The sequence below is a fragment of the Apus apus genome, chromosome Z, assembly GCF_020740795.1.
Source record: "Apus apus isolate bApuApu2 chromosome Z, bApuApu2.pri.cur, whole genome shotgun sequence".
NCBI classification, from domain to species: domain Eukaryota; kingdom Metazoa; phylum Chordata; class Aves; order Apodiformes; family Apodidae; genus Apus; species Apus apus.
In genome coordinates this window covers 8,788,266-8,810,579 of record NC_067312.1, presented here as the reverse complement: position 1 = coordinate 8,810,579, position 22,314 = coordinate 8,788,266, and the positions used below count along the sequence as shown (strand labels likewise).

Below are 22,314 nucleotides of genomic sequence, written 5' to 3'. Positions count from 1 at the left end.
AATTGGAGTCAGAAATGCCCTTACTAGCCATCAGCATAAATATTGGTGTCATCCTGATCAGCAAGCATAATTCAAGGCCTCTTGCCCTTAAAAGGTTATTCTCTTTTGTGTTTTAATTCATTTCCCACCAAATTAGCTAACCCCAAAGTGCAAATACACATTACACTGGTTTATGCCTGAGATAAAGATGGCTTCTCTTCATGTCAAACCTTTCTTTTTGAGCACCTTTAGATAATTTGCTCACCATCATTGCATATAGTTGCACTGGAATTAGTTCTTTCTGTTTACATAATATATGAAATTTTTAAAGAAAATTAAAATCCTTGACATGGATTAAAAATATATTCTAAAGGTGTCTGCAGGATCACAAAATCTGAGTGACACGTTCCCATTCTTCCAACTACAGTGTCTGTTCCTCACATACTTTGAATGCCTGGAGGAGATAAGTCTGGCTGGGATCCTAGACTGCCATCTGATTTAGGGTGTTCTAAACATAGAGGGATAGTAAAACAGTGACTCTTCTGGACTGCCAGAGACCGTTTTGTGTTTACCTCGTCTGTGCAGCTACCATCTGTGTCTCAGTGGAGTATCAGGGAGGTCAGCTGTTGAATAGAGTGTGAAGGTGGCAATGGTTACATCAGAAGCTGGTCAGACACCATGTCCTGAAGAGATTTCAGTGTGTTCTCCAGCCCAGAAGGCTGCAAAAATCCATCATAATTTCAGCTGTACCAGACTTCATTGAATCCATTTAATACCATTCTTGACACTTGCAGTCATGATGTCAAGCCCCTCATGCAGGACTGGTACAGTTTGGTCTACACTATACTGATTCTTGACCTGTAGCCAAGCCTAAGTTAAAGCTTCTTCTATGTATCAGGCAAGGGGTAGTGACCTTTCCTCAAGTCACCCTTCTTTCTGCTTAGGAATGAGTTCTAGTATCAAGGCTGTCATGTATCATGTCCTGGTAGTAAGGACAATTCACAGGTAGTAAAGCTGGGCTTGGCCTGATGAAGGCAGCCAGCAATAAGCTATCTGTGTATGTGGGAAAATATCTCCTCTCCACTGGGTGGAACTGGAATTACTGTGTGGGGCAGAGTAGTTTCTCACAGTGTGCACTGAAATCCTTATTCCTCTGTACAACCCAACAATTCTTCAGGTAAATGCTTTTGGACTAAGTGCTCTCCCTAACCCTTCTGGTTTTCCTGAAAAGAAACCCAGTTGAGGAAGGAGATGCAGTAAACCCTGGTAGATCTATCAGGTTTAACAATGGTGAGGAAACAGCTGCATTGTGTGTCTGTCCCCACAATGTAAGTATAACTGAGGCCTTGTAAATCTACCCGAATAGCCTTTGTTGTTTTCATTTTGTGAAAATAACAAGGGGCGTGGCCAGAGACAGACCTGCTTTGAGTAGGAAAGGACCTTCAAAGATCATCTGGTCCAACATTTAATGGGAAACGGAACCAAGATGAGATCTAGCACCTTGTCCAATTACATCTTGAAAACCCCCAGTGATGGGGACTCTACCACAACCCTGGAAGCTTGTTCCAATGATTGATGGTTCTCACTGTAAAAAAATTATTTCTTATGTTGAGATGAAACCTTTCCCACTGCAACTTGTAGCTGTTGTCCCTTGTCTTACCCATGTGGTTCCTTGTGAAGAGAGACCTTCTGTCTTCTTTGTATCTATACTTTAAATAAACAACATTATTTCCTATATGGGCTTCACCTGAAATTATCAAAGCAGATGAGATAGTATTTGAACAAGAATGAGCTACTTGGGCAATGAAGTCTCTTCTGTATTTTTAATAACCTCCTTCATAAACCTCAAAGCCAATATTAAGCAAAGGGACATATCATTTCACAAATGGGTAAAGTGATGAGTAACATTGCCACAGGCTAAGCACTGGTCCATACACTCCCCTCAAGATGGCATGTGGCTTGGTAACTGTCCAGCTCCACCATCTGCAAAAACTGAAACTCAATTGCTGCTAACGAGAATTAAATTATGATAATACTAGCGTAATTAAAATGAGAAGAATCCTAGTTCAAGGATGATTGATGCCCATGGAAAGCTTTGGATAGAAGCAGAAAAGGAATGTCCAAGAATGTTGGCTCAGGCTTTATTTACCTGAACAATTTCCCCAGGTACAGGATGAAATGTCCTCAAAAAAAAAAAAAAAAAAAAAAAAAAAGGTTTAATGTGGCTACTGACTGGTATTAAATAAATGATGCATGTTGGCGGAGGGGTAGATGAGGACAGCAGAAAACACATTGTTAAAGGAACCAGAAGAATTGCTGTCATAAATCTCCCCAAACTATTCTAGTCATAGAGGCCAAAAACTAAGTAGGTTACTGGGAGCATAAGGAAGGGGGCTTTAGAAGAAACCCATGACTCTGTAGGTTCATTGACACAAACTTTGCACATGTGTCCACCCTCTTAGAAAAGAAGGAATGGGTGGCCATGGAAAGGAAAAGGTTGTGGAGGTGTGACATTTTAACTTGGGTTGTTTGGCTTTTAAGATTTTTTTTTTTATTTAAGGCAGGTTAAAAGAGCTCCAGGTGTTCTCTCTAGGAAAAAAGAGATTAGAAGGCAACATTAATCAAGTTTACAACATATTCAAACACGTAGATAAAGAGAAGAGAAAAAAATACCCTGAAATGTTTTTCTAATGAATGCATATTTTAGCTGAAGAATTCACAGGGGTCGACATAGAAAAAGATATGTATATATGCAAAACTAGGATTAGAAGACAAAGTGGGATTAATTTCAAAGTTCATAAACAATTTAACTGTTGGAAGAAAAGTGTAGAGGTTTCTGTAGATCTTCTTGCCAAAGGAATTACTTTAGACCTGATAAAGTAAAGGGCCATAGGGGGGCTTCTCACGGAAGAATAGTACAGCATAGCTGTTTGTCTATTACAACTTATCACACCAGTTGTGGTTCTTCTTGGGAAAAAGATGGTCATGTTGGGACAGGATATTCTAGTATCTTTGACCCACTAAAATGCATATATCCAATGCTCAATGACTTTTATTTTGGAAAGAAATGGTGTGGGTTTTTTTGACTTTTGTAAGGTGTTCACTGACAACAGTTGTAAATGTTCCTATCAACTATTTTGCTGCAGAAGCAGACCATTGCTGAATGCTTTTGACAACTCCACTTGCAAAAGCCCAGGAGGAACTTTACCAAGGACCAGACACTGGAAATACTTGAAGAGCAGAGTGCTTTCTTAATTTGCATTTCTCGTTGTCATGAAAACTGTGCAACTTCACAGAAGCCTGGGCAGGTCATATGAGAACGTTGATACCTATATTGCACATGCAATTGCCTGTGCCATCGTCACACCTACTCAGTCTCCACATCAGTCACTTTGTGCAGTTTAGTCATGCAGTCAAATAGCTGAAGTTCTTGAAGTCCCTGTTCCATATAATTTCTGTTACTGGCAGGTGAGAATGACCGATAACTGCTCTTCTGGCTCATATTCCAGGTTTGGTTTTTTTCCATTGGATTTGTCTATATTTGTCTTTGACATAGCTTTTCTGGACAGGGAAACAAGCCCTGTTTTCTGTGAACCTGCAGTCTGTTTCTTAACACAACTTGAGCCTGTCAGCTGCAAGTCACTACTGTTCAGTTCAGGGCAGAGGTACACAGAAAGTCCGCCGCTTCAGTATGCATAACCTGACCCTGTGTGCACTCTCTGAGGCTGTTTCAAATGGCAAGGACAAACCATGGCTAATGGCTTTTATTTCCCACTGCACTTAGCTTCTCTCAGTTACTGCCTCCTATCTGAGATTTAGTGGTTTCCATCCTCACTGAAGTGAAGTGTTTCTTAATTCAGCCAGGTGTAATGCTTGGTCATGACCATTCGTCCACCATCCATGGGACAGACAAGGCAAATCTGTGTGCTCAAGTCCTGGAGAACTAGTCCCTGAGAAGTGAGATAGCACTAATTTCTTGGCTTCTCTGCTAAAAATGCAATAAAACTGGGTACCATCTGGGCTAATGAGCAGTGATACAGACCCTTCTGATCTAAGACCATCAAAAAAATTCACACAGGAAGGCTTCCTGACCAGCTGGATAGCAAGCAGCTATCACCAGTGACCAGGTACAGAAGCAAAGCAAAGTCCAGCTGGGCCAAGTTTGTCTTCTCACCCCAGCTGCACAGACCTTTACCCACTCTTCTTCACCATTTGCAATTAGTTGAGAGGAAGTGTTCCTTTAAATGTGATGGTTGAAAACCCTTCCTAAAATTTGGCATTTGGTATTATCATGCCCTTCATGGAAGGAAAAATTCCCTACTCTCTGATTAAACTAGATCTGGACTGTAAGTCTTTCACGCAAGTGTGTTGCTTTATGTGGATTCCCTATCTCTGGGAAAATAAACCACCTTAAATGTCCAGTATTTCACTCAAACTCAGCTCTCTTCCAGCACTGCAAAAGCCTGGTAGTCAAGGAGAGAAAATATTTACTTAGTAAAGCTTTAAGATCAGGTGTTTGGGCTGGAAACTGAAGGACATAAATAAGCCAGATTCAGGACAACTATTTAAACTGCAGTGCTTAATCTGCGGAGTTGGGTAGCTCTGCAGGTTCTTTATTCTGTCTTGGACTGCTCATTGGAATAGGAGTGCTAAGATTCACCCACCAAACCATCTCCTGATTGGGGTGCTCAGCCCAGGAAAAGAGGCTCCTGGTTTTCTCTGGCTGGTATGTGTCTCAGTCTAACCTCACATTTCTTCTCACATCCTTAACCTGGCTGCTTGATGCTTGTCAGCTAACAGAGCTATGTACAGGGACTCAGACCCCTTTAGTCTTTGGCATTTGGACTGTGGAACACTAATGCAGATGTCCTGGATAGCTGACCCTTAGGGCTGGGAGAATTTGGTCTGGAGGTGCAAGTAGCTCTTTGTCAGCAGTCTCCTGGTTGCTGGAACTCAAAACAAACCAGGCTGATCCCCAAAGGCAGCTCTAGAGCACTTGTATGAAATGTACTGCAAAGTCTTAGTTTGATGATTATTGTGTGATATACATGTGCTCTGGCATGCTCTGCAATTGCTACAGAAAGTAGCAATAACAGAGCAGACCAAGGGGAAGGTATTAAAACAAAGAAAAAATAGGGCTGACATTTTTCATCTTTGCTTATATGACATTGTAACAGTGGCTGGGGGCTTCTATTGGCTTGGCTTAAAAAAGAGATCAGTAATGTGTAACACTTTATGACAGATGGTTCACCAGTACTGCTAGGCCCATTGTCTGGTATAACAGCTCTTTGTTCTAGCTGTAAGAAGGCAATCATTTCTTGTAGGAGTTGGTAGGAGGATCTATGTACAATGTGCTTTCTGACAACCATTCCAGTTTTGGAGTCTGTTTTGTAGCTCACTGAAGTGGAATTGTCTCCCTTATCCAGGGGAGGGACTCAAAGGAGGCATCACAGTCGTGATTACTAATCTGTAGAGGTTTTGCTGTCTGGTAGGACTCATCACTGAGTTAGGCAATTGCATAATCTGTGCTACATATGGAGAAAGTAAAATTGTGTTCCCATCTGCCTGAAAAGCAGAAGTTTAGGGCCTCTGTCTCTCTGAGGAGGAGAAGAACCCATTTTTGGTATGTCATGCTGTGGCCCCACTGGAGGCCCCACTCACCAGCTGCCTGCAAACTTGTGTGTTTGTATCTCTTATTTTTAAGAGCTGAAAGAAATAGCTGCAGCCCAGCCCTATATTCACCCCAGGAGAGTGTCCTCAACAGCAGACTATAATGGACCAAGGGTTAAGTCTGTGTCCCCTTATCCCAGGGAGGTGTTCCATGTGCTGTACAATGTCCATTGTGTTCAAGGGAGCAGTGCTGACAGCCCGTGTCTTTTAGGAGAGGTGATGGAGTGATTTTCTCCCTATTTCCATTTCTATTTCTACCTTTTAAACACAATGAGGCAGATCAAAGAGAGGACCTGGGAATACCTCCCTTGACTACTCCACCGTTGTATAGTCAGGGCCATCTTCTGCATCATGGTAGTTTCATGAGACAAATCCCAGCTTCCAGTTGCACAAAGAAAGAATATGAATCTGTATCTGCTTATTGTATCTCAAGTGAATGTACTGCAGACCTTGAGGCTGCCACTCACAGGAAAAGGCATGTTTACTTGTTTGTGTGCAAGGAACCTCCCTCCTCAGCCTGTGCTCACTTGAGGCTGTCCACACCCAGGTCAGAACTTACCAGATTGAGAGCCAGAATTCAGGATGGTTTACGAAGGCCATGGTAGAAGGGTGTTTGTTACTGAGGTGGTTCTTGCCAGTAAAACCCATTGTGTGTTTACTGGTCATAGTGCTATACACGCTCCTCAGCAGCAGTGTAGGACTGTTTAAGGTTGGGTGGTCACTAAAAAAAGCTTGCACAATACTAGTGGTGAGTACAAGTGTGCAAGGAGATGAGGCTCTGAGCAACCTGATCCAGTACAAGGTCTACCTCCTCAACTGCAGGTGGGTTGGACTGGATGACTTTTAAAGGTCCCTCCCAACCCAAACTATTCTGATTCCAGGATCTCTGAGACACCAGAGTGACCTCATTCTCTTAACAGAGGGAGCACAAGGGCTCTGATCTGGTACCTTCCAAGTGTTTTTTGTGGATATGTTTGCTTTATTTTGAATGCTTATTATAGTGAGAAGGAAACTATGGGATTGAAACCAGTTTTAAGGGCTGATTTCCTAGAAAATTAGAACAGAAATGCCAAAAGGCATTTTCAGACTACACAGCTGGCTAACTTGGGACTGTGATTCCTAGTGGCAGGACAAGCCATGTAGTTCTAAGAGAACTTTGCTAAGGGACCTTCCATGAGCAGCTTCCTTCTTTAAATGATGCTGTGCATAAGCTTGCACAAGCTACTTGGGTATTTTTGTCATATTGCACTGAAGCATTTGGTGGTATGTGTTTCCCCATCTGACAAGCCTGTGGGACCTCTTTCTAGGACCACAAACACAAATACCTCACATGCTTCTAGACCCAAAGGGCAGTTGCTGCTCTGCTGTTTTTGGGACAGGGGGAAATGTGCTGTTGGAAACTCGAATATTCAAGGTGGAGAAGTCCTCACCATACTTCACAAGGACATTTCCAAATGGCATCAGTGTGTTTGTTACATGAAGGGAAAACTGGCAGAGCTGTGTAACTTCGTTCAAAGCACAGATAATCTCTTAATAAAATAAAGTTGTCTAAGGGACTTCTGCTTGGAGTGGGGATGGGGTGAAAGTGGGGAGAGGAATAGTTTCCTCTGTGTGTGCAATGGAAGAGTGGCTTTGTGGCTAGGTCAGGAAATTGTATGGAAAGCTGACCCCCAAGGAGGAACCGACTGCTTTCTTGCAGGCACAGAAATGTGATTAGTGGTTGAGAAGTCTCCATGAGACTCCAGAAAGAACCATGCATTGTACTTTTACTAAAGGTTTTCCCCAGCTATTCTTGGGCATGGGCTTGCAGTTTATCATAATCACACTGGTGCCATGGAGTGCCTGGGCAAAGGATGGATGTTTGACCTTTAATAAACCTTTAGTTTCATTTAGTGTGATTTAGCAGCTACAAGTAAGAGAGAGGAGTTCAGCATCAAATAGCCAGTGGCTTTTGGACATTTGTAACAGAGTGTTACTGTTATGCTGTGTCCTGGCTTAGGTGGGCAGGCAGTTACAGGCCTTCAGGTAGGCTTGGCCTCTCTCTGCATTCTCATTGCTTCATCCAGACGTTTTTCTTTTGCTATTTGCCAGCCCCAAGAACACAGTTTTATGCCAAAAAAAGGCCCAGGCTGCAAACCTGTTTTGCTTTGTAGCATCTACAATGTAAAGGAATTAATGTCATTTGGAGGGAGCATGGAGTCACTGTGACAAGCAGTTAAATCTTAAAACAGGGCTGGTGGTGTTTGGACAGCCTGGAGAAGGGTGTTTAAATGAACCACAAGGCCATACCTACATTTGTGTTGCAGCCCTTCCTATTTTAGTCCACCTGTCCACACAATGCATGGGGCAGGTAAACATCACTTAGTTCAGGCAGGAGAGTGGTCACAGCAGTGTGTCACAACAGTGCTTTATTCCCTGGAACAATAATGTAAGTGGGCTGAGATTGTGGTGTATTCCTCCTTTTTGTTGACTGAGTTTGGAGATTTGGTCACTTTTTGACCTTGTAGTATAACATGGGAAAGTGCTGGGAGAAGGGTGAGGACCAAGCATGCTTGCTCTTGTTTCCCTGGTTGTTCCTGCTGGTCCTCTTAGCCAGATTCCCCAGTTCAGTAACCCCTATGTCTTTGAAGTTAAGTATTTTTAGGGATATTGACCTGGGCCATAGAGGCAGCTTTAACAGTGTTTTCTGGCCTCTCCTTGGGAGATGGCTGCTTCCCAGTGCTGGATACCTTATCTTCTGTGTATTGCAGGGTACCTGAAACAAGTCTCTGAAGTCTTGTCTCACAATCATCACCCATCAGCTCCCAGCTGTGCCTCAGTGGCCAGGGGTGTCCCCAGATGGATGTCCCAGGGGTGCAGGCTGTCCTATTCACCAGGTAGTACCTCATAGTCCCAAATCCACTGCAGGGACATAACATCTACCTCAAGGTGAAGAAGGGCGGAGGGGCTTGGGGTACACAAGTGAGAGTGGGGAGGGCAGTCTGAGAAATGGGGAGGGAATCAGACAACACCCTTTAGTGGTACCTTTACTGTGACACTGTGGGAAACTGAGCCAATTTGTTCTGGGGTTTTTCTTCCTCAAAGGGTGATCTTGACCAGCCTCCCTGCCTTAGTTCTCAAACTACCACAGGTTGGAGGATATGTCTCTGTTTGTCCACTGCACCCCTGCAGCTCATAGCAGGACACTGAATGGCCTTTGGTGCAGTAACCTCTTCTTACCAGAGACCTACTCCTTGTTTCCTAGATGAATAAGATATGAAGCCAGTTCCCACATATTTAGCCTACTCATCCCTCTACAGAGCATCTTCTCTGCCAAAGGCAGAGGTAGGATTGATTTATATGCTCTTCTTTATTTGCCTTTGCCTTCAGATGAAAAGAGAATACTGACCGTATTCCCTCCTTGTATTCATCATCACCTGATCTACATTTCATTTGTTTCTATAGCCCTGAACAGACATTAGTAACTCATAATAGTAATAATAGAAGTTTCTACTAATAGAACTCCTTCCATCTGTGGAGTTCAAATTATGGACAAGCACCATTAGTCCCATTTAGAGATGGATTTAGCTCATGCAACTTGTCCAAATGCAGATGTGGCTGCAAGAATAATGAAGAAAATGCAAAGGCTCCTGTTTCCAGCTTGAGTCTCAGCTCAGCTGATCTGGTACAGCCATTTCAGGGGGAAAAATATAATAATTCAAAAGACTAGATGAGAGTGATGCCCAGGAAGATACTGAATCTCATATCTAGAGACTGTTGAATTTCACAAGGTTGTCCCAAAGCAACAAAAGGAGAAATGTCCCAAACTTTGGCCTCTGTACTTACCAACATGAGAAAACCATGAGCATGAAATCAAACAATAGGCTTCAAATGGGAGTTACAATGACTCTAATTTGTATGTACCATTATTTGATCTTCTAACTTACTAGGTTTAAGGTAAACCACAATGGAATATCGAGTGGACATTAAACGAAACATTGTCATTAATTCAATCAAATGAGATATGTTTCATATAACAAAGGGATTTGTTCTTATACTCAAACAATGTATATTAATGAAAGAGTTGAAATAGATTAATTTTGTTCTCCAAGCAAACACATTAAGGAAAGTGATCAAAAAGTAAAGAACAAGGCATTACTTTTTTTTTTTTTTTTTTTTTTTTTAAACTGTGCTTTATTTAGGGCTAAGCTGGAAAGCGTCATTCAATAATTACAGAAGATTACAAGGAGTTTTAGGGAATTGAGAGTGAAAGAGCAGTTGTATGGAACTGCAGCTGCGTTTACACATCTGTACTTCCTAGCTGTGGACTCAGTCTGGCTGTCCTTACTTGGGCAAAATACTCACTACATCCCAGTGGGAGTTCTGACAGAGTAAGGACTGTAAGATCAGGCCCAGTAGGGAATTACAATTAAAATAAATTTGTTAAAAAAAAAAAAGAGAAAGGAAGCAACTTTGAGATTAAGATAAAAATACTAAGAAAAGAAAACAAGAAGATTAAAACAGACTAAAACCAAATAAAGAATCAGAAACAATTATCACACTGCTCAATCAAGACAAACAAGTGTGAGAATGATGTAAATCAATTTTTAAGAGTGTGAAAATAAATTATAATAAATATGATATACTTTAAAATATATGTGTTCTTAAATAATTCATTGTTTTTTCTGAGTCAGATTTTTTAAAGCAATGTCTTATTTTTTAACTGCTCTAAAGTCATTTACCAAAGATAAATATCGTGCTTTCATTAAATAGTTTTCCTTGTTTTTCTCTATCATTACAATTAAAAGTCCTACAAAATATGCAAATTTATTTACAGAAATCAGAGCCAGCATATTTTATTTTTTAAACATCCCCCTGTTTTTCAAAATTCCTTGTAAACAGTTTCAGAAGTTCTTCAAAGATTGTTTGTTTCTTGTGGTTTTTTTTTGGTTTTATTTTTTTAATTTTTTTTTTTTTTTTTTTTTTTAAGGTTAAGGTTCTAGGCTAAACCTTTGCCCTGAAGGTTTCTAGAGCAAATATGGAAGCTACTGAAGCATAGGATGATGGGAAATTGCAGACAGCAGATCATGAAGACATGAAGCATTTAGCTGTGTTTTGTTGTTCAAGTTAGAACTAACGTCTGATAAAATGACAGCTGTTTTGTTTCCCATTTGCATTGTCTACAGAATGAAGTTTTATTTTTTAATAGCTGGAATGATTGCAGTTAAAAAAGCTGGCAAAGTAGCCATTTATCTCCTTTATCTCCTTGATAAATAACAGCATCCAACAGCAATTGGCAGAGTAGGAATTTATGCTCAATCTAAACTCTACAAAAATTACAGTTCTACAACATCTTTGTTTTTAGCATTAACGCTAACTTCTATGTAATATTTTTTTTTGCTTTTTTGTGTTTTTTAAGTTTTTTTATTTTTTTTGTTGTCTAATTTTTTTCTATTATATAGGTATTTTAAACTTTCTTCTTTTAAATTCTGTACAACTATTAGGATTTTAAATGGGGAGAGTTAGAAGCATTTACAAACCTTTTTTGTTTTCCATTTAATATCAACCATCTTTCCTTTCTCTTCTCTATGCTTTTTTATGTATTTATTTATGTATTTATTTAGTATTTTTTTTGCTTTTCATAGATATCCATCTTACCTGCCTTTAACAGTGTGATCCTTACGTATTATACAGAAAACCATACGAAAGCTTCATAGACTCTAATTAATGTATAACCAAAGAACCTCCCAAAGTATCAAAGATCTATTATCTTGCTGTTTTAAAAGCATTTAAGCATTATTAGGTTTGTGGTTTTTGTTGCTTTTTTATTTTTTGTGGTTTTTTTATGTTTGTTTGTTTTTTGTTGTGGTTTTTTTAGTTTTTTTTGTTTGTGTTTTTTTTTTTTTAGTTTTTACATATTTCATATAATCACTCTCAAAAACTGTTTTAGGAACAGCTCAGAGAAAAGGAAAGAACTTTCGTATTTTACATACAGCTACAAGTCTGCGGTAAAAAGTTTTGTCCTTTGGTCCCTATATAGCTAAGGAATGACAGATAAAGATGCTCAGTGACTGTTACCATGGGTCGCTCATGGTAACCGCATCCTTGGTGGCAAACAGGCACTCCTTTGTCAGTATCCAGGTTTGCATCTCCTGTTTGAAGAAAAGCCGCTGTGGTGATTTCAGTGTCTCTTCAGAAATCCTGGTTGATCTTCCTGTTCTGATCTTACTTATGTGTTTTGTTTGTTTTCAAGCGCATGTCCTTCGAAGTCAGCAGATGTGATACTTTTCTTGAAGAAATGTTACAGTCTAAACAATCAAAGAGAGAATAGGTCTGAAGTCTTCAGCTTGATTGATATTTGCTGATATGTCAAAGGTGTAATCCAACAGCTCATGTGGTTTTTTTTAATATATATACTTTTTTTTTTTTTTTCCTAAATGTGGCCCATTCAGCTGCTGCCCTAAAAATGAAGAAGATCATTGCAAATTAAATCAAAAAGGGGAGGGGGGAACTAGGGAAGGTGGGGGGTGTTTGGGATGGGGGAAAAAAGACCTAAAAAATGAAAATGAAAGTAAAATCAAGCCTGTTCTTTTGGGCCCGATCCTGCTCCTGTTGAAAGTAATGGATGTTTTCTTCTCCCTTCAATTGGGACAGGATGGGGCGGGCTTCTCATTTGGTGTTTCGCTTTTGGAGGCCTTGGCTCTGATTCTGCTCCCACTCAACGTCAACAGAAAGATTCCCCTTGACTTCAGTGAGAACCGGATCAAACCCAAAGAGAGCAAGGTAGTCATGATCATGATAGAGAAACAGACAATTTTTCCTAATAGTATTAATAATTATAATGTGTTGGAATAATAGTAGAGCAGATCTACATAAATCTGTATCTCTATGCAGATACCTGCATTTTAATTATTTTTAAGTGCCACTTTTCAATGCCAGATCACAATCTTGCTTGGCGGGCTTTTGTAATGTGAAAGGCATCGAGAAAGAATTGTTCTACATTTTAACGGGGTGCCATCTATGACAGTGTATGAGCTTTCTGTGGAGATATAGCTGCCAATAACATCTACTCTTTTGTGAATGTCAGAAAGTGGGACTTCGAACAGGCAATTTATAGGAGGTTAATTAAAAGAAAAAAAAAAAAAGACTTGGAATAAACTTTTCTTTTTGCAAAAAAAAAAAAAATAATAAAGCTAACATTTCTTAAATAAAAAAGTAATTTAAAAAAAATGTAATCATGATCCGACTAGGCTTGACATTTAAGTAGGATGCTAAATCATTAAGGATTAGCTCTTATCTCTTTCTAGCAAGCAGGTTCTTCTTATACACTTGGTGATTTATTACATCAAGAAACTTAGAAACTGCAAAAGGTCCACTCTGGTGGAAAAGTGTCATGCGGAATATCAATCCATGCTGGCAGGTTTTCACACTGTTGGTTCAACAAACAGCAAACCGTACACAGCAGTCTAAACAATTACAACACCAAAAATAATAATAGAATAAAAAAATAAAAAACACTCGTCAAGGACCCTTTTTCAGTTGTAAACAAAAAGATGCATTTTGCTTTTTGATCTGGATGGGGTTTTTTTCCCACTCAAAACAATCCCTCCCTCCCCCTGAGCAATTAATTTTGGCTAGAGTTGCTGTAATACGGAACCTTAGAATTAGGAATTCTTGAAAAGACATACAATGAGGCTTTTCTTGGGGTTGCTCTTTTTTGGATTGCTATTGTTTTCAAACTACTGTTACTATTATTACTCTTTTCACTTTTTGTTATTGTTTTGGATTTTTTTGTTTGTTTTTTTTTTTGGTTGGTTGGTTTTGTTTGTTGTTTTTTTTTTCATTTTTAGAGAGTGATTTGAAATATCCTAAAGGAAAAAAAAGGTGTCAATTGAAAAAGGCCCCCAATTCTCCGGAAAAAAAATAAAATCACAAGATTTTCAGTGCAAAAGAATTAACCACACATTTTTTCCCTTTTTTTTTTTTTTTTTTTTTTTCCAAATTCTCTGTAGTTATAACAATCCCATTTTTTCTAAAGAATTAGGAATCCATCTTTTTTTTTTCCTTCTATGTGACATCTAAAGAAGCATAAAACGCTGACGAGAAATCAAACGACAAATAAAGAAACCACTGCAAGCACCAAAAACGAAACGAAAATGAGCACAGCAAAAAATTGTGGCAGCACAAAGTCAAAAAAGGCACATGTGATCATGACTGGCCAATCATCAACTGATACAACATCCAAGAAAAATGCTTCAATCACGGCACCTGCACGAAACTTGACGGCATGTCATGCAACCAATTCTTAGCTTGTTACATGACGCCATCATGTCACACTTTCAACTTCGAGTTGATTTGAACTTACGGCCTGGGGGACTGTATTCTCCACTTTCATGTCATTACGTGAACTTTTTTCCTAGCTCAGCGCGAGACTGTGGTGGATTTGACTGGCTCTTGGTTGGTTTTGTTGGAATTTGATTGAATGACAAAAGAAGAAAAGATTTTTTTTATATATATATATATATATATTTATATATAGTGTGGAAAAAGGGAAAGGTGGGGAAAGAAGATATATATAAAAATAATAATTTAAAAAAAGTTACAAACACAGCATCAGTCAAAAAGATCTAATGGAAATACTTGCCATTAAACTGTAGAAAATGAAACAAGAAGGAAAGCAAAACAACCTCGCTAAACGGAAAGAAAATAAAGTAAAGAAGGAAGGAAAGAAAGAAAAGAAGAAAAAAAGGATGGAGGAGGCCTAGCCAGAGACATGTAAAACACACACTTAAATGTAGACACACAGTCAACAGTGAACAGGAACAGAACGTTATGCAGCGGCTGTTGAGGAGAGCATGCACTGAATGAATGAGCGCAGACACAGATCAGTTTGCAAAGTCTGGAAAATAAATACATTAACTGCCAACCAAAATGCTTTTGTTAGCACCAGCCTTTCCCACACCACCCCCAGCATCCTGGGCACCACTGGATGGCTAGCCAAAGTCCTCCGGGAGCCTTTCCATTTCCTTGGATGAACTCTGGAGCAGGTACCACTTTAATTTGATGACATCCCAAGTTTAAAATCATGGGGGACTAATAGACCAAGAGTTGCTTTGGCTACTGAGAAAAAGAAAAATTTGAAATAAATAAATAAAATTTAAAATAATAATAATAATAATAATAATAATAATAATAATAATAATAATAATAATAATAATAATAATAATAATAAAAAATAAATAAAAAAACAACTACTGCTGGTTGCTGCATGTCCAGTTAGCAGTTCACAGGATGGCAGACTCCGAAACACAGCAATGCTGGTATGGCGTGGGAAGCAGACTTGTAGGAGGATTCAGATGATACATTGGTCCCTAAATCTGTGTTGTTGAAAGAAGGATATTTAGTCTTTTGGCATTTGGCTCTGGCCTAAATTTAAAACATAGTGGAAAAAAAAGAAAGAGGAGGAGGAGGTGAAGGAGAAGGCGGTGGAGGAGAAGAAGAAGGAGAAGGAGAAGAGGAAGGAGATGGAGAAAGAGAAGAAACAGAAAAAAAAGAAAAAGAAAGAAAAAAATTAAAAAAAAAGAAAAAGAAAAAGGAAAAGGAAAATAAAAAGAAAAAGAAACTGCCATGGGGTGTTTGATACAATCTCCAGAAGCACCCTGTTCCTTTCCTACAAAGGAAAATATCCCTTTATTTGCCCAGGGAGTTTTGCCTCAGTAAACACCAAAAATCACTGCACACAATGGTACTCTTGTTTCAGTTAGCAGCTCTGCACCCTGTTCTTCAGGTATTGACTTTCTATTCCCTTGGTAGAGCTCATATCTCTGCTCCCAGCCTATTTCTGAAAAGTTATTTCACATGACTGAAATTGTTGGCAGTTCTCATTCTGAATTTTTGCATGCAAGGTAGAGAAAATTATTTCTCTGTCTTTTTTGTTAATTTGTTTGGTATTTTTCACTCTTTCTAAATTTTTTCTACGCTGAAGCATGGTTTCTGGCTATAGCAGGTATGCTCAGCTGACAAGACATGATGCTGAACTAAGCTCCTGACCTGAGCACTGGCTTCAGCTCCAAACTTTTCCCACAGCTGGCTGCTGTCTCATTTGGAGCAGACTCCTTCTTGATGGCCTGGCCCCAGTGCCCTGCCCTTTGATGAGCTGGATATGTAAACTTCAGCTTCCTGAGTCAATAGACTTGTATCCCCAAGGCAGAAGCAAAATCTGACTATACAGTTATTCCACAAAACAAGAAGGAGAAAACTGTCTTCTTTGAAGATGGCCCAGTGTAGAGCTGTTGTCACTTGTGTTCCTGGGTGCCCAAGTGCAAGTAGCATCAACTGTACAGGTCCAGGTTGTGCATGAGGAAAAGGAAAAGGCCTCTACTATCACTCTTACCACCCAGCACTTTCTTGCTATGGAACTTGTCATGGAACTATATTATGTTTTTATGTCCCTTCCAACCCAACCCATTATATGATTTTATAAAAAGAGCAGGTGGGGGAAGAAGGACAGCTGGCAGCACCATCATAGCAATACCTGTCTCTTTCCTAACTCAGCCACGTCAGCAGCACATAGGTTTTATGAGGGAAAGGGCTAACTGTTTTTGCTCCCCTGAAAGACGCAAGGAGGCAGCAGGAAGAGATCTAGTGGAACAAATAATATCCTGTTCTATTCCTGGGAAGTGGTAGCAACACACATCTCCTGTCTGGGGCTGGAATATGGGGTCACACCAGCTGCAACGCCAGGGGCAGCAGCACAGTGGGAAATGTGTGTATGTGGATGCCTCAGGCAACTATCAAGCCAAGGAGAGGTTCTCTGACATAACCTTGACTGGAGAAAACATTTTTCAGTATGAGTGGAAGAGGAAGGACCAGGTTGGTCTGGCAGTGACCACTGGCTTTGGAGTGGGTAGTAACATGTCTCTGCCTGTCCTTCACATGCATCCTCAGACACTGTGGGTATGACACACATACACATGCACACACAAACATACATAGGTACAGGTGAAGTATTAGGACTTGCTAAGGCTAAAAAATCAACAACAATGAAAAAAACCACAAACCTGGAAATGTACCTTCACATGAAAGCCACAGGTGGTTATCCTGTCTGCCTAACTTGGGTCTGCATTTCAAACACCAAATGAAGCTGCTAAAGTGGAGATCTAGAGCATCTACCTAGTCAGCAGAGAGATGAGGACCCTTTGACAGATTGTAGGGACAGAACCTGCCCCGATAGCTGATATACCTGAGTTTAGGCAGTGTTTGTAATAAACAGCAATATTTGTAAGTGAATTGAGTGAGTTAGACGAAATAGTCTTTCAAGTGCACAATCCCTTTTCCAAGTCTTAAACCTGGGCAGAGAGACTTCTCCTCTGGAGGGCTACAGAGGTAAATGCCTTTCTCTGTTGACTAGGCAGAGGAGTTAGATACTTATGTTATGAGAACTGCTTCGTTGGTGGCTTGAAATTGAATGGAAAGTTAGGCATCTGTGTTGGATGGGCTGGACATCAGCCAAACTCATCTGTCTAAGAAAAGCAATTCACTTTGCTGGGAACGGGTATAAACTTTGAATACTGCTGAAGTAAATTTGTGAGTAAAAGTGTTAAGGTTATAAAGACAAGTGTATACACCCTAGTTGAGAAGTGGTATCTTGGAGATAAAGAAGGAGCATACTTCCCAAGCAGTTACGATCTGTGCCCAAGAACAGATTAAGCAAAGTATCTTCACTCCAGGTAACAATGACCAAGAAATTGCTTCACTGAGCAAACCATAGCCAAATACAAGGGGTAAATGACAATATTCCTCCAAACCAGCTTTTTTTTTTTGAAATATCTAAGTAGACCTTGAGACTTGAAGATTGGGTAGAGATAATGGCTTAAAGGCCTAATGATGGGATTCGGGATACTGACATCACCTGAGCAAATAATTCTAGGCTGCTTTTAGTGGACATAGACAGGGCTTGTAGGCCTCAATTCACTTGTCCTAAGGGACAGTTCCAGATGAGAGTGGGAACCATGACCAAAAAGAACCTATATCTCTCTAATGTTTGACCTTGAATGACTAGCTGAGAATAAGACCATGACAGTGAAGGAAGGTCTGTAACATCAAGTGCAATGAAACTCAGTCAAAGCCTTAGTTACAGCAAACGTAATTTAGTCATGTCCTTGTAACCTGTGCTGTCAGCACAGTAGTCCCAGTGCTACAAACACAGGAAAGTTTTTAGCAGTAGCTTCTGACCGGTTTGTAGGGATCAGATCTGCATTGTAGGAGACACTCATTGCCTACGTTTAAGGTGGAGCAAGATTTACTTCCCTCAGAAGTCTTCAGCTTGTACTCATCCCATCTGAATACAAGCACCCAACTTAGGACTGCATTTAGCCTGATCTTTGCAAAGTCCATGAAGTTGAAAAAGAGCAGTGATTCTGCATAGTTAAGATATGAATGGGACTCGAGGGTGTCTCTTTTAGTCTCCAGAGACTAAGGCCATTCAGTAGGTAATTTAAGCCAAAAGATGGAAAAATTATCTCTGGCTGCTTTATCTCATGGTTTCCACATGAGCACCTGCATGCACGATTATCCCAGAGGAGACATTTAATGGCAATCTGTTCATACCTGCCATCCCTACTTTCTATGCACGTAGTCCTGATAAAGAGCAATGACGTCCCTCACAACTGATCATAATTTTTCAGCTCTTCATCTGTATGTCTTCTGCTCCACTTGGAACTGAGTCATTGGTGAGACCCAACAGCTCTAAACATGGGGTTATGAAGATTTACTAGGCTGTGTTGATGAGACTACTGGATCATTTTCCAAGAACGGATTTACCAGAGAACTAAGAAGAAGATGGTAAGACAGCTTTGGTTCTACGTACACCAACAGCCTGGTGGGTAGTTATGGCCCAAATCCAGATCTGTGCCCTGTCTCTTGCTGGTGCTAATGGCAAAGTCTCCTGGCTTCAGTGGTAGAAAGATCATTACTCTTGCTAGAGTGACAAAGCTAAGCTGTTAGCAGAGCAAGATTTGCATCCAGCTTTTGAAAGCAAGAGGAGGACAAAGGCTTTATGAACTAAGAAAGTGCAGATGATCTTCTTTAAAAGTGCACAGCTCCTGTGCTCTGTGACATTCACCATAAAGCCTAGGGATTATTAGGCTTGTGCAGCATCTTCCATACACATCTTAGGTAATTGACCTGCTCTCAGGACATGAATGTATCTGCTGAGCTTACAATTGCAACCAGCTACAGATGCAAGATTGCTCTGTGTACTTACCAAAACAGTTCTACAACTCTGTGATTCACAGGACCATTGAATAGGCCCAACACAGCCTCCGTCATGGTGAGCTACCAGATTGAAGTCCTTCTTCCACTGCATAAATCTATTGTCTCCTATTAATCATTATTTCTACTTTGTCTTTCCCCTTGTCCTTTCTAGCCAAGTCTCTATGCATCATCTTCTCCATCTCTTTTTCCGTACTGTCTTGGAGGTAAGGAACTTTTCCCTGGAGAAACTCAAACCTCTTGGGCTGACACCTAAGCTTCTGATCAAGGCTGAAGATTGCTCATGTGTCTGTCCATCACGGATGTATACTTCTTCACCTTTATGAAGTACATATTAGTGTCTGTTTACTCTGTTAGTAAGCCCATCCAAAACTGCAGTCAGAATCCTGTGCTTTCATCTGCTGGAGCCTGTGACCAAGCATACCTATAACAAGGTACTGGAGTTTTTTTCTTATAGGTGACGGATCTTCACAGCTATTGCCTCTGAGGCTGATCAATGTTATTAAAATTCCAACTGGTCTTTTTCTCCCTTGCCTTTCTTCTTGTTTCTATAGCAATTTCTCTCTCTTTTTTATGCCTCTGCACCAACTTTCTTCCAATGCTGGACGGCTCTGCTTTCCCTCTGCCTCAGCCCTCCTCTTCACCGTGTCCTGACACCAACCTACAGAGATCTCCCTGGCTCCTGCTTAGACTGCCTGACAGAGGTGGCGGAAGGACTCAGGGCTCTCTGGAATGGGCTCCATCCCTCTAAAAACCACTGCTAAGGCTTTCCTGGGCAGTCAAAGATTAGGAGCCCAAATGTCTTTGATTGAGAAGGGTAGTGTGGTGAGGGGGACTTTGAATCCATGCTGGGATTAAATTAAGCCTGATCATTTATACTAAAGACCAATGCATTTATCTGGACTCCTGGGATGCTATCTTTAGAAATTAAAAAAAAAAAAAAAAGAAAAAAAGAAAAAGAAAAAAAGAACATTTTTGTAAAATGCTTTGGTTCTAACATCTAAAGGTTAAAAAGGAGACAAGCAGTATATATGAATCTTTAGATACATGAATTTGCACACACGTACCATATATATGTATACGTACAGCGGTACTATATATACATACATATCAACAGAGACAATTACACATATGCAGACTGACAAGCTAATGTGATCTAACAGGGAAATGGGAGTCCAGCATTTAAAATGATAATATTTTCTTTGTGTTTGTTTTTGGGTATTTTGGTGATTTTTTTTTTTTTTTCTTTAAGATGCTTGGTTACACTTCCTCAGTTTTCCTATTTATAAACTAAAGGTGACAATAAAAAATAGCTCTTAAGTTGTAATGCCTGTCTTTCAAATAATTATATAACTTAGTTTCTGTGCAGTGTTGTTACCAGGATTGTTCTCATTTAACTATGTTACACTAAGAGCCACTTCAGAAATGACAATTATTTTCAAGGGAAAAGTTGTCATTATTTTGGCTTTCTTTCCTGTGAATTTTCTAGTTAAAACCAAAACAAATCTGGGATGGGGGAGGTGGCCAGAGGAACAGATTAATTTTTTGTCTTTTTTTAATCAAGGTGAAAACGAGTCAATTTTTAATACGAATTTAGTGTTTTGAAGGCCAACATTTTTAATCAAGACAGTTTTGTTTTTTGTGCTATTGTCATTTTCTTTTTAATCTACTAAAATGAAAATTTGCTTTGGAAACATCCGGTTTGGTCAAAATGTCACTTCTTGGTCACCCCCTCCTCTGCCAGCCATTTTGATGAAAAAATGTCAAGCTGCAATAGCTGTGTCACCTCTGATTTATCTGTTTTTCTAGAGCCATTAGTGTCAAGCAGTGGATGAAAAAGCACCACAATGGAGTGGCTGCTCCTGGAGAAGCCAGCCCGGAGGGTCAGAAAATGCCCCTGGTTCCCCACACAGTGTTGTCTTTTTTCATACTGTCCCTGAGTGGTGGCAAGAGAGGTAGTCACAGCATGATGGAAATGACAAGGTAGTGGAGATGCCCCAAAGGAGATGTGTGATGGGAGGAAGAGCTGGGCTGGTATGGGACAGAGAGGTAATGGAGGCATGGTGGTTTGGTGCAGGAGGAAGCACTGGTCTTCCCAGCACTGGAGTTGAGGTAGGGAGAAATGGGCATGGGCTGAGTGGTGAAAGCCCTGGCCACCATCCTCAGCAATATCCTGAATTTACTTGCTCCTGCAAACTTATCCATGGGTCCTTATTTTTATTTCAGCTGTGTATTGCCAAGCAAGATCTTTGAAGGCAAAGGTGAGTGCAATAAAATTCAGGGTGTTTGGGGAAACAGGGTGGTAGCGATGGTAAAGGTCGAGTGTATGTTATGTGGCTACTTTTCCAGCAAAGCCTGTAGCATTTTCTACTCTTGATGCCCAGCTCAGTGGGTCATGTGTCCAGAGAAGCACTTACCCTGCCTCATACAGATTGCTTTCTCCTGCTTTTGCTACTGGTGAACATTAGGTGGGAGAGGAAATTAAGCTGTGTGGTAGCTACCTTTCTGCACATAATGAAAGGTTCTTTATTACAAGGGGACCTCAAGGAGTTTGCTATCTCCTGAGCATTGTACCAACAGTTTAATTAAAAAAATGTACATGGTTGAGAACCAAGTCTAATTGAGAAGCTGTGAGGGAGCCTACTGTGCCCAGCCTCCACTGGTTCTGCTTTTTTCCCTTTGTACATTGAGTAGAGATTATCAAAATGCTGATGAAGCCAGTGCTTCACTCTCAGGTTTTTGTCACTGAAGGTGTTAAATAGAGATTTTAAGCTCATTCCCCTCTTCCTTTTCCCCACCAGAGAATGGTCACTCCTAGGATGATCTCCAGGCCCCTAATCAGGCCCATGGATTCAGCAGGTAGGGTTATGCTGCCTGTGACCTCAAAGTAGGTTGCCTGATCCCATCTACCCACAATGAAGTGGCTGCCATGAGACATAATAGCCCACAGTTGTCTGCCAGGCTGGGGATGAGGAATTTGGTATGTAATTGATCACCAGGAGCAGGAAGGAGTTGTTGAGGTGGTTGCATCCAGGAAAAGAGGAGACCTCAGTTCTCCTCCCAGCTGAAATCCTTGGCAAGGGTCTCCTGTAACTGCTCCAACCTGTGCCTGTGCCAGTAGTGCAAGGCAGGACCTACCTGGCCTGCTTGGAATTGGGGTGGTGGGTGCACCCTGTGGCCCATTTAATGCAAGACTTCCAGAGTGCAGAGGATACTCATCCAGGTGCTGCACTGCCCTACAAGCCAGGACTTGTGTCCCACATGAGTTCTCACACTTGTGGGTCTGCTTCACCGTGATATATATAACGGGAGCATTTCCTGAGGGGTGAGACTTCACCCTTCTTCTGCTCAGCTTGCTCAGCATCTCACATAGCCTCTGTACCCCTCTACATCAGAATGCAGCCAGGAACACAT

The 22,314-nt window shown here is 40.5% G+C and overlaps 1 protein-coding gene across 10 annotated transcripts in view; it reads right to left on the bottom strand.

The window, feature by feature from the left end:
- Positions 1 to 10,074: 10,074 nt before the first annotated feature.
- Positions 10,075 to 22,314, bottom strand: part of CELF4 (CUGBP Elav-like family member 4) — a 733,798-nt gene continuing 721,558 nt past the window's right edge. For 8 of the 10 annotated variants that reach the window (XM_051643093.1, XM_051643099.1, XM_051643096.1 and 5 more), the window contains exon 13: positions 10,075 to 12,088. The gene's annotated coding sequence lies outside the window, so the exon portion shown is untranslated. Of the gene's footprint in view, positions 12,089 to 13,993; positions 14,082 to 22,314 lie in introns of all 10 variants that reach the window. The other 2 variants (XR_007891849.1, XM_051643095.1) reach the window with 2 other exon arrangements.